This window comes from Panthera uncia (genome assembly GCF_023721935.1).
Source record: "Panthera uncia isolate 11264 chromosome E2 unlocalized genomic scaffold, Puncia_PCG_1.0 HiC_scaffold_19, whole genome shotgun sequence".
Classification (NCBI taxonomy): domain Eukaryota; kingdom Metazoa; phylum Chordata; class Mammalia; order Carnivora; family Felidae; genus Panthera; species Panthera uncia.
The window spans coordinates 19,323,111-19,342,048 of record NW_026057588.1 but is presented as its reverse complement, the minus strand read 5'-3'; the positions used below and the strand labels follow the sequence as shown (position 1 = coordinate 19,342,048).

Here is an 18,938-nt window from a genome sequence, read left to right as displayed (position 1 = left end):
AGGCACGGGACAAAGCCACAGAGTGAAAGGGACATGACCTTCCTCGAAATCACTTTGCATGATGTAATCAGGCTCACACATTCTCTTTCACATGAAAGCGGATACCGACATATATGCAAAGAATGCAAACTTCGCATGACTTTTTTTTAAAAAGGAAGTCACGAGATGATACAGTTCACAAATGCGGTGGGTTCCATACCTCTGCCCTCATGACCCCCTTTTCCCCGGGGTGGGCTGTGTACCAAGGTGATAGAGGCATGGTGGGTCGGTCAGTCTGTCTGACCACCTATTCCATCCTGAAGTCAAATTCACATGCAAGGAGTCCAAAACCGGGGCATGGCTTTGACCCTCAGACTTGAATGTTGTCTCCTCTGCCTGCACAGAACCCTGTGCTCAGTGACTGCAACCTTGCTCTGGAGAAGAAGGGGGCTCAATGGAGGAGATTGCGGAAGCCCCTTCTGGACTCCAAGGGAAGGCCGTCTGGGTTCCCTTTCCTCCCTGCTTCAGTCTTTCCCCGTGGAGCTCCCTGCGGTCTGGGGAGCACACAGACCTTCCCTGCGCCTCACTTGGCCCCAGCCTCTGACCTGAAGCAGAAACTCAGGCTCATGTGTCTGGGCAAGGAGAAAGCCAGCTTCCATATTTGAGCCAACCTGAACTCGAGTTTGAAGTACTTCAAGCCCTCCCTGAGGGCTTTGTTAGGTCAGGGCCATGTGCTTGGCAGAAGCCGGTGCTGAGCTGTGTGGACTTGGCTGGGACACTGAACTCCTCCTGGACACCCACCAGCATGACCTCACGGGTTCTCAGAAAGCAGGCAGACCCTGAATCAGGAGCCGAACAAGCAGAAGAGACTGATATGTAGGAACAGTCTTTGCTGGCTGGAGGGTGGGGCGTGGCCACCCAATGAAAATCTCCCCTTATTGCACTGTGCATGTTACTTAAAATATGCACGCATGTGCGCACAAACACACACACACAGGCAGGTGCGCACACACATACACAGCTATAGATCACGCCTCTGAAACTTCACAGGGTTGTCCAAGATTCACTCGAGGATCCCTTTCTCTGGATTCCCCCCGGGTGCCATATAAGCACACATGGCCACTGTCCACTGCGCCTACAGTCTCCATTTGGATGTTTCTCAGCTCCCCCCCGCCTTCTCCATTCCTGTGACTGCCACCTTTTCTCCTGTTGTGACAGGGAAGGCTCTGTGGGGCCAAGGAAATTGGGTAAGAAATGAAGCCGGGGGATCTGATCGAACACTTACAAGGAATCACGTGCCCTCCTGAGCTCCTCAGTGTTTCAAGGGGGTTGATGCTGGTTTCCCTGGCATCTGGTTATGAGACCAGAGAAATGAACGGGTACTTCCTAATCTGTGAGCCTAAAGATGATTGGCGTTGACTGCATTCTCTGTGACAAAGCACACACTGGGTCTTCACAGAGTTCTGTGGCTTTCAGGACCCCATGACGTCCACTGGCAACACAGCACCATTATCCCCCCTCTTCCATGCTCTCCTGTGGATCACGGAGGCTAGAAACCCGGAAACTACATTTTCTGGAACCTCCTGGATGCTGCCGATGAGAAAAACTCGCCCAGTTATTTAGAAGGCAGAAGCCTTATCACTGCTCGTCTGGTAGCACTGGGCAGGCGTGTGGACTGTGCAGATAAGAACTTTTGCAGCAGCTTGCAAAGTGCCCGGCTATGCGCCGGAGGCACCTGCGGTCACGGCCGGTGGTACCGAGCAATCTCGACTCTCCAACAGCCAGAGCCGTTTCCCGGACCGCCTTTCTTCCAGCCCTTCCGGGCCGGCAAAGCATCACATCCCCCGTATGAAATCTCTTCCTCCTTGAGATATCCAGAGTTATTCCTGTTTCCCACTGGAATGTATCTGGTCACAAAAAAAAAAAAAAAAAAATACGCAGCACCACTTGTGTATTTAACTCAATGTAAAATGTTGACCTCCCTGGGACCACCCAAGAACATTGGCATAAAATAAAACAAGGTACAGCTGTCAGTTGAAGACTCTTGGCCCAGTGAGTGACCCACATGATTAGCAACAGGTGCAGTCCATGGTGTTTTCAACCAGGAGGATTTTGAAACATTTTATCAATTGTCCCATTTCACCGGCTTCTATCACGAGGCCCTGGAGGGAAGCAAGAGAACCTTTCTTTTCGTGAAATTAAATTCTTGTGTAATAAAATCCAAGTACCTATCCAAACCATTGGTTGTCCTATAACGATACAGCATTAAATATTGCTGGCAAACATGTTTAGCTCTCTGAGAAAATGAGATCATTGCCTATGAAGGTGGCAACCTTCAGGGATTTGAGACGGTTGCCCCAGGCACCCCCCCACCCCGAAACGAGAGCTGTGAGCTCTGCAGGTCAAGGGCACAGGCGCTGGTACCCAGTGCCCTGGGGAATATTCAGCTCCACCACCCTCTACCCTGCTGCTAAATGTGCCATCACCCCCTTACCAGACTTCCTTCCATCTTCTTCTCTACAATGATGGCCACAGTCCACTTTTGAAAATGTGTCCAGGGTATCTGGGTGGCTCAGTTGGTTAAGCATCTAACTCTTGATTTCTGCTCAGGTCACGATCTCATGGTTCATGGGATCAAGCCCCGCATCAGGCTCCATGCTAACAGCAGGAAGCCTCCTGGAATTCTCTCTCTACCCCTCTTTCTCTGCCCCTTCCCTGTATGCTTGCTCTCTCTCTCTCTCAAAATAATTTTTTTCAATGTTGATTTATTTTTGAGAGACAGAAAGAGACAGAGTATGCATGGGGGCGGGGGGGCGGGCAGGGAGAGATGGCGAGACACAGAATCCTAAGCAGGCTCCAGGCTCCCAACTGTCAGCACAGAGCCCGACATGGGGCTCAAACTCAGTAACCATCGAGATCAGGACCTGAGACGAGGTCAGATGCTTAATCCACTGAGCCACCCAGGCGCCCCTCTCTCAAAATAAATAAATAAACTTTAAAAAAAAGAAAATGCGTCCACAGAAGAGGTCTCCCTTTGAGGTCATCGAGGACAAGCCAAGCTGTTTAGATGCAGGAACACGAAGACACAAAGCAAGACAACCTGTCTCCGCACAGCTATCTGAGCACCTGCCGTGTACCGAGGATATGGCGCTAAGTTGCGGGAGCACCGAGGCGGGCCGGGCAAGCTCGCAGGTCACATTCGAGCAGCCGACACAGCCGACAAGTGAGTACATCGTGAGTCAGCCAGATCACTTCAGCCAGCGGTAACTGTCGTGCGGGAGACCAAACAGTCACTGTAATAATGAGTGACCCGCGGGGGGTGCACACGTGGGCAAGAGTGTCTTCTGACACAAGTCGAAATAGGCCTCTCTGGGGAGAGGAGGTGCAAGGAGCCACCTCAGAGAAGAGCCGGAGGGAAGCACCCGGGCCGAGGGAACAGCCAAGCAGGGAGGAACCTGGCATATCGGGGGGACACAGAGAAAGGCCAGGATGGCCAGAGCGGAGTGAGAAAACGAGGCCAGGATCAAAGGCCAGGTGGGAGCATGTCAGGCCTGACAGATAGGTAGAAGGAGTAGGGTTTATTCCAACGCGTTGAGAAGCCATCAAAAGATTTTTTTTTTTTTAAGTTTATTTATTTTGAGAGAGAGAGAGCAGGGGAGGGTCAGAGAGAGGGAGAGAGGGAGAGAGAGAATCCCAAGCAGGCTCCATTGCTCTCAGCAAGGAGCCTGACATAGGGTTCGATCCCACGAACTGAGAGATCATGACCTGAGCCAAAATCAAGAGTCGGGCTCTTAACCGACTGAGCCACCCAGGCGCCCCGCCATCAAAATATTTTAAACAGCTCCTGGCAGACTCAGAGTACGTATCCCGTCCCCATACAGGAGACTCCTAGGAGCAGGCCGGCTCCCCCAGTCCAGCCCGGTGCCATCGTATCATACCCCCACCCCTGGGTCTCCCAACCTAGGGTCCCCTTCAGCACACCTTGAGATGAAGTGTCCGTGCCCTAGGCCAGTCTGGCGCACCTCTCCCGATCCCCCCAGATTAGCCCGGGCCTCGTGAATCACCGCACGCGAAATTCACACCCACTACATACTCACTCACTGCAGCCCTGATGGGAAAGGTTACCCTTCCTCACCCTGGACCCTGGACCCTGGACCCGCGCAAATGCAACCCGAGTTGCACACTAACAGTGCGTGTCAGGAATGCCTGCTGAGCTCACACACAGCTAGCACCCCCGGTATTACTGGGTATGCACACCACCCCCCACCCCCGTCTGGGAGAGCACACACAAGCTCCTGTGTATCCAACCTCCGTCTATTCGCGTATTCATCAAACAAGCAGGTATTGAATACCTTCTGGGGCCAGGCCATCTACCTGCTCCTAGGTCATGGCAACGAACAAGGCAAGGTAGTCCCTGCCTGTGTGAACCGTCCGTCGCTTCACACAGATTACCACACGCTGAGCAGATGAAAACACCCATTCGGTATCTCAACGTTCCCCTGAGTCAGGACTCCGGGCACGGCTCAGTCGAGTCTTCTGCTGAGGGTCTCACTGGGCTGCAGTCAAGGTGATGGCCGGGGCTGTGACCTCAACTGAGGCCCAGGGTCCTCTTCCCAGCTCACTGGGTGTCGGCAGAAACCCAGCTCCTTGTGTTTGTAGGGCTGAGGCCCTCAGCACCTAGAAGCCACCACACGTTCCCTGCCCTGTGGCCCTCCTCCACAACACAGCAGCCTGCTTCTTCAAGACCGACAGGAGAGCCTCTCTCTGCTGCTTCAAGTCCCTGACTTCTAGACCCTCTTCTAGAGGGTTCACCTGATTAGGTCAGGCCCACCCAGGATAAGCTCCGTTGTGATTAACTCACAACCAAGTCACGTGGGACCAGAGTTATATCTGCAAAACCCCTTCACCTTTTCCATACAGCACATCACAGTGACACCTACGTTCACGGGGAGGGGTCACACACACACACACACACACCCTACGTTCATGGGAAAGGGTCACAGGGCACACACACACACCCCCTACGGGGCAGGAATCTCGGGGCCACCTGGCACACTGCCCGATGGCATTCCCACTCCAGCCAGGAAGCTAACCTTGACACGGGGCCGGAAAGGTGGCGGCCTCGCAACGGGGGCACCGTGGGCAAGCATCTCAGCTCCATCCCGGGCTGCGGGAGGGCCTGGCTGGGTGCCATGCACACCGCTGCCTGCCGCCCAGAGTTCAGCTCGGCCTCCTCGCTGCTCACACATGCTCTCACACATTCTGTGACAACTGTCAGTGGCTTATTCATCGTTTCAGACTGCAACTTTCTGTTTTCCCAGACACCCACTTGAATACCCTGACATTTCTGTGCAGCCCATAACATTCTGTCAATTGTTTACATTTTCCTCGCACACCGATCGGCTTTTCGGTTACGTTCTTGGCCCTTCCCGGTCCTGGTGCCTGAGGCCTACTGAGAGGCTCAGAGTCGCTCCCTCCCCGTCCACACGGGCGGATCGTCAATGAAGTGTGCCACATCCCCGCGTCAGTCAGCCCCCGAGATGCAGCTTATACCCCAACCTTAGGGTGGAAGCTGCCTGCAAAAAAGGCAGCCCGCCTGAGCAGAAGTTTTTCCTCTGTCCTTTTCCAGTTTGTAGCTAAAGGCCCGTTCCCAGAAGCTGCAGGGGGACACAACTGTCCCCAGGCTTTTCACCTGCCTTTCCATCTGCCCCACGTCTGGCTCAGCAGCGGGACCTGCTAGCCAGCCCCCGGCTGTCACCCCGCCTCCCCTCCTGTTTGGACCGCCACAGCCTCCACTGGCCCTTGGCGACCAAGCTTGCTCGCAGGTGCTCCGCCCTCCCCCACCCTGCTCCTGCAGCCCTTCCTTCCCCCCCCCTCCCCCCGCCACAGGAGAGGGCTTCCGAAAACACAGCGCATCACTGCCCCGCAGACAACCTTAAAGGGCTTCCCACTGCACTAAGAACGCACTCCCAACTTCCCTCTCTGGTCTACAAGGCCCGGCAAGACCTGTCGCCTGCTTACCTCCTGCCCCTTCACAAGCCCTCCCACGTGCCAGCTACCGGCCACGCAGGTTTTCCTGCAGCTCCTCGGGTTCTCTTCCAGGGCAGCGTGTGCGTGCACCTGCCCTTCTCGTCGCTCGGACTATTCACCCCCACCCACGTGGGAAAGTGAGACATTTTAGAATGAACGGCGCCGGGACAAACGGACAAGTGTCCGGAAACAAAACCCGACGTTTAGCTCCTGCGTGGCTGCTGCCAGACCTGCAGGCGTAACAGCAAGCACGGGCTCCCTCTGTCATCCTCCACCTCCCCACCTCGGATGTTTGCTGCACAGTCAGTGTTGTGATTTTCAGTCATGTTCTTAATGTGTCTGTTCACTTTTGTTCCCTGCCTCCATGCTAGAAGGCAAGTCACGGCCAGGCAGAAACCAGGTTGCTGTGGCTCACTGCCACAGCCCTGGTCGCTGCGCTGCCTGGCACCATGGCAGGTGCCCCGTGCAGCGCGAGCTCGAAACACAGCCGTGTGATGAAAGAATGGACGAGTGCACGAAGGAACGCACGTTAGGACGAGCGCATGAATGAATGCACATTGGGGCGGGTGCATGAATGAATGCATGTTAATTCTGTAGTGTGAAAAATGCGAATCCGTTGTACGACCAGAAATGTAGGGGGCAGGAAGGAGGATCTCGTCAGGCTTTATGTTAGAATCTATTCTAAAGGTGTAATAGTTAAAACTGGGGCACTTTCAGCAAAGACTCTAAACAGAAATGAATGAATGGAATGGAATGGAAAGTCAAGTAAGCAAACATATCACTCAAATACTCAGACAGTTGTTTTTCAAATCAGCAGAAAAAAAAGAGATTATTTTAAAAATTGGATGGGACAGCTAACTAACTAACAACAAAGAGAAAAATAAGCTAGAGCCCTATTTCTTTACGAAGAAAGAAATACATTTGAAGGACTAAACATTTGAATGGTAAATTAAGCCATGATATTGTAGAATAAAATTTCTGTTCATTAACAACGTAATCTCAGGATAAATAAATCCTAAGTATGACACTAGAAAAAAACATTGATATATCTGACCATGTGAAAATGAACAAGTCAAACTTACAAGTAACAGTTGTGTTGGGGTGCCTGGGTGGCTCAGTTGGTTGGGCGACTGACTTTGGCTCAGGTTATGATCTTCCTGTTCGTGAGTTCGAGCCCCACGTCGGGCTCTGTGTCGACAGCTCAGAACCTGGAGCCTGTTTCGGATTCTGTGTCTCCCCCTCTCTCTACCCGTCCCGCTCTGTGTCTCTCTGTCTCTCAATAATAAATAAACATTTTAAAAAAATTTTTTTTTAAAAACAATTGTGGTAGCAGGACTTCAGCCGCGATGGAGAAGAGATATCAGCAATCTCTTGCCCCCATAAAACAAATACAAAACCGGACAAAGTCATCAAATACAAACTGTTAGGGATTCTGGGAATTGACTAAAGATAAACGACTAATTGGAAGTGGGTCTCCATGAAAACCTGCTAGAACATTGAGTCAGTGCAAGTCTGTGGCTTTCTTCCTTCGGGCTTCCCCGTCCACCTTCCCACATCAGTCAGCACTGTAATTTTTCCAGGACAAAGCTGGCTGCGAAAACCATCATCCATCATCCCTTCTGACAAAGGGGGCTGACCTGTTTTGGAGTGGAAGGCAAACCTGTACCTGGTGTACTGTCAGTAAAAGTGCAAACTCAGGGGGCGCCTGAGTGTCTGACTCTTGATTTCAGCTCAGGTCGTGATCTCACGGTTTGTGAGTTTGAGCCGCGCATTGGGCTCTGCACTGACAGTGTGGATCCTGTTTGGGATTCTCTCTCTCCCTCTCTCTCTCTCTTCCCCTCTGCTGCTTATACTTGTCTTCTCTCTCTCTCTCTCTCTTCCTCTCTCTCTCTCTCTCAAAATAAATAAATAAACATTAAAACAATTTTTAAGTGCAAACTCAGAAGGAAATTAATGGGGGAATAAACACAGATTTGTTCATATAAGGTTGCGGCCCCACTTGAGATGACGGGTGAAATAGCCAAAAATTTAATGAGGAAGATACTGGAAGAGCCAAATAAGCTACCCACACATCCGTGGCTGCCTGAAGAACCACTGGCATGTGCAGGTAAGACTCAAGAGAACGCAGAAGAAATGAAAACTAAACCTTAAGACAAAGTTGAAAACTGCCTAGACATGAAATACACTCCCCGACCTAAATACAAATCAGTCCGCAGAGTGTGGTGTAGAGAAGAGCCCAAGACATGTGAGCTCATCTTCCTAATCATTGGCTGACTACGAATCGACACAGATACAGTGGCTACTTTTGGGAAGCCAAGCTAAAAAACAAAAATAAGAATTTAAAAAATGGGGCACCTGGGTGACTCAGTCAGTTAAGCATCTGACTTCGGTTCAGGTCACGATCTTGTGGTTCATGAGTTCGAGCCCCACATACGGCTCTGTGCTGACAGCTCAGAGCTTGGACCCTGCTTCAGACTCTGTGTCTCCCTCTCTCTCTGCCTCTCTTCTCTCTCTCTTTCTCTCTCAAAAAATGAATAAGCATTAAAAAAATTTAAAAACTAAGCAGGTACATCTGGCTACACATGCTTAGAAGACAGATTCTACCAATTAAGTTCAGACAAGTTATTAAAGAAAAAAACCTTCAGGATAAAAATCCCAATCCAGAGTTGCTACAATAAGTTTTTACAATGTCCAGTTCTCAATCAAAAGATCACAAGACATGTCAAAAAATAGGAAAGCATGAACTATACTCAGAGTAAATAAGAATCATCATAACTAATGATGAGTTGGCCCAGATGTTGAATTTGGATTTAGCAAAGACTTCAAAGCAGCTATTATAATAAATATGTTCAAAGAATTAAAGAACACTATGTTTCAAGAATTAAAGGAAAAACCTGTTTCACACCATATGCAAATATTAACTCAAAAATGGACCAGCAACCTAAAAATAAGAGCAAAACCATAAAAATCTTAGAAGAAAACACAGGGGAAATCTTCATGATCTTGAACTTCATGACCTTGAATTTTCAGATAAGACACCAAAGGCATGAGCAGCAAAAGAAAAAATAAATAAATAGATACACCCACCTGGCAGGGGAAATTCCATGATCAGGAAGGTGGTTTTCCCAGGGCAAGGCTTACCCAGTGCACTTCAGATATGCTGACCCTTATAATTGTCCCAAATGTGGGAAACTTGACTGCATAATTTGGGGTACTGGGGGTTGCATTTGTGCTCTCTCAGAAAAAAAATAGGTAAATTGGACTTCATAAAAATTAAATATTTTTGTACATTAAAGGGGAGTATGAAGAAAGTAAAAAGACAACCTACAAAATGGGAGAAAATATTTGCAAATCATATATCTAATAATATCCTAGCATTCAGAATATATAAAGAACTCTTACAGCTCAACAGCAAATGCGGTAACACTTCACATTTCACATAAAAATTAAGATGAATTGGCAAGGATGTAGAGAAATTAGAATCTTCATACATTGTTGATGGTAATGTAATATGGTACAGCCACTGTGGAAAATAGTTGGTGATTCCCCAAAAGGCTACATCTAGAATTACCGTATGACCCAGCATTTTCCACTGTTAGGAGTATACTCCAAAGAATTGAAAACACATACACAAACAAACACATGGACATGCACAGTCATAGTTATAATAGTTACAATAATAAAAAGGTGGAAACAACCCAAATGTCCATCAATGAATGAATGGCTAACAAACTGTGAGATATATATATGTGTATATATATATATATATATATACACATATATATGTATATATATACATATATACACATATATATACATACACAATGAAATATCTCTCAGCCACAAAGAGAAATGAAATATAATATGGATTAACCTCAAAAAAATTATGCTCAAAGAAACCAGATACAAAATATTGTATATGATTGCATTTATATGAAATTCCCAGAATAGGTAAATTAATAGAAACATAATACAGATTGGTGGTTACCAGGGACTAGGTTGGAAGCAACCACATAATGGGTACAAAATTTCTTTTTGGAGTGATGAAATGTTTTGTAATAACATTGTAAGTGTACTAAATGCCAATGAATTGTATATTTTAAAATAGTTAATTTTACATATGTGAGTATCATAGTTAACTTTACATATGTGAGTATCATCTCAATAAAAATTTGTTTTGATGAATTAAAGGAAAATACGATGACTCAAACCAAGAACCAAAAGAGAGAATATAAAATTTTTTAAAATAATAGAATAAAAATGAAAGAAAATTCTATAGTGAAAAGTACAATAATCAAATGAATATTCACCAAATGGGCTCAATATCACATCTGAGATGGCAGAATAAAAAATCAGTAAACTTGAAAATAGCAAAATAGAACTTATCCAACATGAAGAACAAAGAAATTTTTTAATATAGACAGAAAGACTTGTAGGACATCAAGCATGCCAACAGACACAGAATGGGAATTCAAAACTTGAGAAGAGAGAGAGATACAGACAAAAGAATATTCAAAGAAATAAGTTCCAAAAAGTTCCCAAAAAGTCAAAAAGCTTCCAAACTTGATGAAAAAGATCAATCTACAGATGCAAGAAGCTTATAACAAATATAGGATAAGTATACTGTATTAAGCCTGTTGAAAGACAAAAACTTTTGAAAGTATCAAAGTAAAATGACTCTGCATGTAGAGAGGAATAACAAAATGAGTGACAGCCAACTTTGTCTCCAAAACAATGGAAGCCAGAGGGCAGTGAAGACAAAAGGCACATATTCAAAGTGCTAAGGGGAAAATTAAAGCTGTCAATCAAGAATTCTATATCCAGCAAAATAATGCTTCAAAAAATGAAAGCAAACTAAATGTATTCTTAGATAAACACTAAGAAAGTTTGTTGGTAGCTGACCTGCCAAAATACTAAGACGTTCTTCAGGATGAAAGGAAATGATTTTAGATGGTAATTCAAATCTATAGGAAGAAATGCGGAGTCCAGAATAATGAATATAGCCTAAAATAAATTGTGATACCTCAATACGTGTATTTTAAAGCCATAGAGCAACCACTATTGAAAAAAGTACATAGTGTAAAAAAAAAACAGAGGAGGGGCACCTGGGTGGCTCAGTCAGTTAAGTGTCTGACTTCGGCTCAGGTCATGATCCCACGGTTTGTGGGTTCGAGCCCCACATCAGGCTCTATGCTGACAGCTCACAGCCTGCTTCAGATTATGTCTCTGGCTCTCTCTTCCCTCCTCCACTTGTGCTCTTTCTCTCTGTCTCTAAAATAAATAAACATTTAAAAATTTTTTTTTTAAACAGAAGAATAAAAATGATACACTAAGAAGCTAATTTAACACAAAATAATGCAATAGAGTAGGGACAAAAATATATATGAGACATTGAAAAGTAATAACAAAATGGAAGATGTAAATCCAACCTTATCAATAATAATATTAATATGAAAGAGCTAAATTCTAAACAAAAGGCAGTGATTTTCTGATTGGATTTTTAAAGCAAGATTCTATTATATTCTATATATAAGAGACATACCTTAAACTCAAAAATACAAATAAGTCAAAGCAAAAGAATAGAGAAAGATATCGCATGTAAACAATACAATTAAAGTGACTATGTTAATTCAAGAAAAATCTCTTTGAAGACAAGATATGTTCCTAGAGAAAAAGAGACATTTCATAATGATAAAAAGGTTTACTACATCAGGAAGGTATAAAAGTTGTAAATGTGTATGAATCTAATAATGGAGCCTCCAAACACAAGAAGAAAAACCTGACAGAATTGAAAGAAGAAATAGAAAATTCAGTAATTATAGTTGGATATTTCAATAATTCACTCTAAATTAGAATAGAATAGAATAGGATAGGATAGAATAGAATAACAGAAAAATCAGAAGCAACAAGGAAGAGTGGGTGGAAGGATTACAAAGAACCACTAAATTTTTGAAGGTTACAGAAACGGTTATTACCTTGAATGTGATTCTTCAATATTTATACACATGTCAAAATATCAAATTGCATGTTTTAAATATGTGCAGCTTATTACACATCAATTATGTTTCAGTAAAGCTATGAAAATGTGTAGAATGCAAGTAATAAACAGTGGTAAACTCATAGTATTAAAAGTTCATAATAAAGAGAAGAAAGACCTCAAATACAGACTCCAAGTTTCCACCTTAAGAAACTAAGAAAGAAGAGCAAATTAAACCCAAATCAAGAAGAAGAAAGAAAATAATAAATGTTAGAGCATAAATCAAGGAAAAGGAAAAAGAGAAAAATATTAAAAAATCAGTGGAATAAAAATCTGACTCTTTTTTTTTTTTCAACGTTTTTAATTTATTTTTGGGACAGAGAGAGACAGAGCATGAACGGGGGAGGGGCAGAGAGAGAGGGGGACACAGAATCGGAAACAGGCTCCAGGCTCCGAGCCATCAGCCCAGAGCCCGACGCGGGGCTCGAACTCACAGACCGCGAGATCGTGACCTGGCTGAAGTCGGACGCTTAACCGACTGCGCCACCCAGGCGCCCAAAAATCTGACTCTTTAAAAAGATTAACAAACTTGATAAACCATTATCAAGACAGGCCAATTAGAAGAGAGACAATACACACATTACCAAAAAATTAAAAAGGTTTCATAACTACCAAACCTATAAAAGTTAAAAGGATTACAAAGACAGACTATGAACAACTTTATGCCAACAAAGTTAAGCGACTTAGATAAAATGAACAAATTCCTAAGACAGACACAAATTACCAAAACTGACTGAAGAAGAGAAAATCTAAAAAGAACTATAACAAGTAAAAACTTGAATTAATAATTTAAATATCTCACAAGTAAAAGGTTGGACCCAGATGGCTATATTAATGAATTCTACCAATATTAAAGAAACAATACCAACCTGTACCAAATCTTGCAGAAAATATAGGAAGAGGAAACATTTCAAACTCATTCTTTGAAGCCAGTATTACATTGATATCAAGGTCAGAAAAAAAAATCACAAGAAAAAACAAACTAAAGATCAATATTACTAATAAAAGTATAAAAAACTCTTGGTGGAAATTAATATTAATTAATCCTTGATTAACTGATCTACATTTTTTAAAGGATTATTATACAACGTTTCAAGTGGTATTTATCCCAGGAAGACAAGATTGGTTTAACATCTGAAAATCAATTAATATTAATAAAATAAAGGAACAAAAACCCAATTTCCTCAATTTGACAAAATCCACATTCGTGTATGATAATCACTGTCAATAAACCAGGAATAGAAGGAAACTTCCTTAATCCCAATGAAGGCATCTATGAAAACCTATAGCTGATGTCATAATGAGTGATGAAAAACTTCATGATTTCTCCCTAAGAGCTGGAATAAGGCAAAGATGTCTACTGCTACTTCTACTCACAATTGCAGCAGACTAGCCAATGCAATAAAGCAAGAAAAGAAAATTAAATGCATATAGATTGGGAAGGAAGGAGTAAATCTCTTTCAGAAGAACATTAAAAGCTACTAGAACTAATAAAATAGCTCACCAAAGTCACAGGATCCAAGATCAATATACAAAATCAACTGTATTTCTATATACTAGCAATAAAAAATCCAAAATAAAATTTTTAAAAACCTTCATTCATAATAGTATCACAACAAGTACTTAGGAATAAACAAAGAAGTGCAAGGTTTGCACACTGGAACCATAAAACTATTACTACAAAACTTGGACCCTGAAAACTACAAATCATCATGTGGAACAACATGAAGGGTCCTCAATATCATTATGGTGAGATGATGGTAGGCACAAAAGACTACGTGTTGTATGATTCCATTTAAATGGACCTTATAGAAAATGCAAATCTAGTGCTAGATAGTGTGTCAGTGGTCATCTGGGACTGAAAGCTGGGGATGAGGATTTGATTGCAAATAGTCATGTGTGATAGAACTGTTCTAAAACTGGATTGTGATTATTTTTTTAATGTTTTATTTTTATCTTTGAGAGAAAGAGAGAGAGAGAGAGAGACAATGTGGGCAGGGGAGAGGCAGAGGGAGAGGGAGATACAGAATCCAAAGCAGCCTCCAGGCTCTGAGCTGTCAGCACAGAGCTTGACACGGGGCTCAAACCCACAAACTGTGAGATCGTGACCTGAGTTGAAGTTGGACACTCAACCGACTGAGCCATGCAGGTGCCCCCTGGCTTGTGATTATTTTTGTACAACTCTGCACATTTACTGAAACCCATTGGAATTGTACACTTACAATCTCCAGATACTACAGTATATAAACTATACCTCAATAGGATGTTAAACATTTTTTTAAATTATTGTGACACTTCCACTTTTGACAATGGTAGAATAGATTATTTGTTCTACAGTCTCTCCAGCAACAAGAAAAACTAGGTGGTGTATTAAAAAATGAAAACTAAGGAAACACAAAGCTAACAAAATAGTGAAGAATTACTAAGCCACGACCAGTGGGAAACGGAGGCCCAGAGAGCAATCAAAGATTGTGGCCCACGACTCAGCAAGATGGGATGGAAGAACCAGCTTTCAAAAGTTTGTTTCCAAAACTGACAGTAAGTCAAGAAAGAAAAAAAAATACATGAGTTGGAAAGTAAGTAAATAGTTGTGGATACAGAAAATCCAAAAGAACCTGCAAATTGGTAAAAATGAACACATGAATTTAGCAACATCGCTACATTCGAGATAAAAAATGTTGCTTTTTTATTTCTAAGTCACAAAGATAAAACAAAATTAATAAACATCCTTTACAACAAACCTCAATAAAAGTAAATATCAAATGTAATAAGTCTAACAAAAAGGTGACAAGCTCCATATAAAAAGCTAAGATACATTGTTGATAAAAATTTACAAAAGCTGGCGATATTTCATGTTCATAGATTAGAAATTCCGTTTTTCAGAAATGTCAATCTTCCCCCAAAATGTGTATCTAGTGCAATCCCAATAAAAAATTCAACCATGTTAGTGTTTCTGTTGTTTTAGAAGTTGGACAAGCTGGTTGTATTCATTTTCTATTGCCATGAAACAAGTTACCACACAATCAGAGCCTTTAAAAAGCCCATGTTCATTATCTCACATTCTGTGTGAATCAGAAGTCCAGACACAACTTAGCTGGGCCTTTGTTCAGGGTCTCACAAGGATCCAGTCTAAGTGCTGGCCAGGATGTGTCCTCATCTGGAGATCAGGGTTCTCTTCCAAGCTCATTAGAGGCTGCCTAATTTCCTGCCACATGTTTTTCTCTATAGTCAGTTCATATAATAGCAGGTTGTTTCTTCAAGGCCAAGAGAAGAGCCTTTCTACTTTCTGCTAGCAAGACCAGAGGTTCCTGGGTGGCTCAGTTGATTAAGCATCCAACTCTTGATTTCGGCTCAAATCACGATCTCACAGTTCATGAGATCAAGGCCCACGTCAGGCTCTGTGCTGACAGTGTGGAACCTGCTTGCGATTCTCTCTCTCTGCTCTCTCTGCCTCTCCCCCACTCATATGTGTGCACTCTCTGTCAAAAATAAATTTTAAAAAAATTTTAAAAAGACTGTGTTATGTGTGTAGGTATTTCCTAATCATGGGGGTGACACCCCATCACCTTTGCCATATTTTACTGACCACAGTCAAGGAGAGGAGATTGTACAGGGTGTGAATATCACAAGCAAGATCTTGGGGCCATTTTAGGATTCTTCCCACCATTCCAATCCCAAAATGTATTTGAAAATGCAAATAAAGAAGAGAGTCTTAAAGAATAAAGGGAAGAAAAACTTGCTCTACTGGATATCAAGGTATTATTATAAAGCTACACTAACTGAAACAGCATGGCCTTGGTTCAAGGACAGATCAATTAATCAAGAGAACAAAATAAAGAACATGCATGGATCCATGCTTTTAGAAATCTGTGTTTTGTGGGAAAATGGTACTTCAGAGTCATAGGGAGATGGCAATATAACCACTCGATATTTATTAAGGAAAACAATTAACGCCTACCTCATACGATCCACCAAAAGCAATTCCCAGAGGAGTGTAGATCTAGATAGAAGGCAAGCTGATAAAGCTTGATGAAAAACAATATAGGAGAGTGTCTTTAGGACCTCACGGTAGATTTTACTACATTTAAACAAGAAATTCTGTTAATCAAAATGCACCAAAAGGGGAAAAAAACAATAGATCAGGAGAAGGTATCTGTCATACATAACACTAACAGAGAACTGTTAACCAAAAGCACAGAGCTATAAGAAAAAGGAAAGCCAGAATAGACGTGACCAGGCTCTTACAACAGAGGATATCCAAATGGCCAATAAACATGTGAAAAGGTGTCCTACCTCATCAGTCATCTAGGCAATGCTAGTTAAAACCACAAGGAGATACCACTAGACACACACCTCAATGACTAGAATTTAAAAATTAAAAAAAAAAAACTAACAATACTATGTTTTGTTGGGGATATGGAACAACAGGAACACTCATACACTCTGAGTGGGGTATAAATTGCTCAACCATTTTGGAAAAATGGTGGTACAATATATACCCAAGCTGAATTCACCCATGCTTTTGCACCATTTTAGTTACATACCCAAAAGAAATGCACACATATGTGCACCAAGAGACACATACAAGAATACTGATGGGCACATCAGCCATTGCACCAAAAACTGGAAGTTATCTAAATGTCCAATCCACAGAATAATGGGAATATATATTGTGGCATAGTAAAAAAAAAAAAAAAAAAAAAAAAAAAAGGAAACCTGCAGAGCAATGAAAAGGAAGGATCTACATCTACAAACCCAACAACACTGAAAAGAACACAGTGCATGGTCTCATTCTATAAAGTTCAAAAACCTAACAAAACTGAAGGTGCTTAGGGATACATGCTTGAGTGGCAAACTGTAAAACAAAACAAGGAACTTCATGCCATAAAAGTTAATATAGCGTTTTGTTTTGCTTTGCTTTGCTTTTGCTGGAGAAGAGAGGGCAATGAGCAGGAAGAAGCATGGGAAGGTTTCAGATCACCGGCTTGGATGGCAGCTACATGGGTTTTCACGTGGGATTATTACTGAGCTGCATGTTTCTACTCAGTGTACTTTTCTATATGTGTGCTCTATCTGGCAATAACAAAGTTTTAATAACATTAAATAAAAACATATTGCAACATAAATTTTTTTTTTAACTCGTAGGACTCCTGAGTGGCTCAGTTGGTTGAGTGTCTGACTCTTGATTTCTTCTCAGGTCATGATCCCAGGGTCGTGGGATCGAGCTCCACATCAGGCTCCATGCTGGGCATCAGGCTTTCTCTCCCTCTGCCCCTGTCCCCTGTTCCCGTGCCCTCTCTCTCTCTCTCTCTCTCTCTAAAATTAAAAAAAAAAAATTTATGCTTGTAAAACATAACATTTTTTACAAATCACATGGGAAAATAATTGCCAGATAAAAGACAGGAATTCACAAAACTAGAAACACAAGGGTCCAATGAACATTTTAAATAGTCTACCTCTTCGAAATCAAAGAAAGTTTATTATACAATAATAATGTCCAACTAGAAGGCATTTCCGCATAATAGGCAACTATTAACCATTAAAAATAATGTTATAATCATCATGATTTTGATTGTGACCAAAATCCTAATCGTGACATAGTGAGTGAATATATAATATATATTACAAAAGAATTTGAACATAGCAAGGGAAGCCATTGATGTATTAAATGAAAAGTCCACATAATAGAACTGAATACAAACTGTGATTCATTTCTAAACAGAAATCTAGACCTGGCTATATCTCTATGTCTAGGAAACACGTGCATAGGAAACATTTCCTATGTGCATAGGAAACAATGGAATGATGTACTTCAAAAGGTTGAGTTCCCATCTCTGAATACTGAGATTACAAATGATTTTAATTTTATAATTTTCTTTAGGTGTGTGTTCTAAATTTTTCATAGTGAGCGTGCATAATCAAGAATGTTGATTTTTAAGGAGAGACCGAGGATCACAGAACATCAGCGGCGAAGCTGTGGGGGCAGGGCAGGTGGCAAAAGTGGATGTTGCTTCCCGCCCCTCTTCATCCAACACCCATTTACCCCATATGTCGGCAGGGAGGATCCTTTTTAATAAAATAGATTAATACTTCACCTGTCTGGCTAACATAGATGGTTCATCAAAGAGATAATTCCTTGTCCAAATCACAGTGCTCAGGAGTAGCATACACGGAGACCTCCGATGGAGTCCCCAGGCCCCGCCCAGAACGCCAGTGGGGAGCAGGGTGAGGATTTCCATGAATGACCCCTATGGGTGGGGTCAGTAAACATGGCAACCAAAAACCCGGAACAAAGATGGAGTGGAGGCGCTCAGTTACAATAAGTAACATCTCCTGGTATTTTGTTGTTCCTCCTTCACGGCCACTGATCAGATTTTTTTTTATTTTTTATTGAAGTATAATTAACCTACAATGTTATATTAGCTTCAGGCGTACAATAGACTGGTCCAACGTGTCTATACCTTACTCAGAAACTTCATTCTCTCTTTCTTTCCCAGTGAGCAGTAGGAGCTGGCCAGCTGTGCCCTGAGACCCCTTGCAAACAGAAGCAGAGAGTAGGAGAGGGCCCGGTGGGGAGGAGGGGGGAGGGGGGAGTGTGGCAGGAACGTCTCTGGCAGCTTCTCCCAGTGTCAGATGGACGCTAGGAATGTCTGAGCCCCAGAAAGATTATGGGAAAGAGAACAGGGCTCCCCAGCTTCCCTCCCCCACAATGCATAATTAAAACTCCAAATAGTAAACATGCATTAAGTTCAAGGGAGTCCAAAAAGGGTACCAGATTTTTCCCCATGAGGTCGATTCCGAGTTTTAAAGCTATCAAATTTGCTTTTCCCCTTCCTGCCCTGCTCTGAGGGGTCTCAGGCACGTTGCCCAGTCGTGACACTGCAACGGTCTT

General features: G+C 42.9%; 1 non-coding gene across 1 annotated transcript; it reads left to right on the top strand.

Annotated features, from left to right (window-relative positions):
- Positions 1–9,088: 9,088 nt before the first annotated feature.
- Positions 9,089–9,251, top strand: LOC125916204 (U1 spliceosomal RNA). Its single transcript, XR_007455828.1, has one exon. It is a non-coding gene; the product is annotated as a U1 spliceosomal RNA (small nuclear RNA).
- Positions 9,252–18,938: the final 9,687 nt, after the last annotated feature.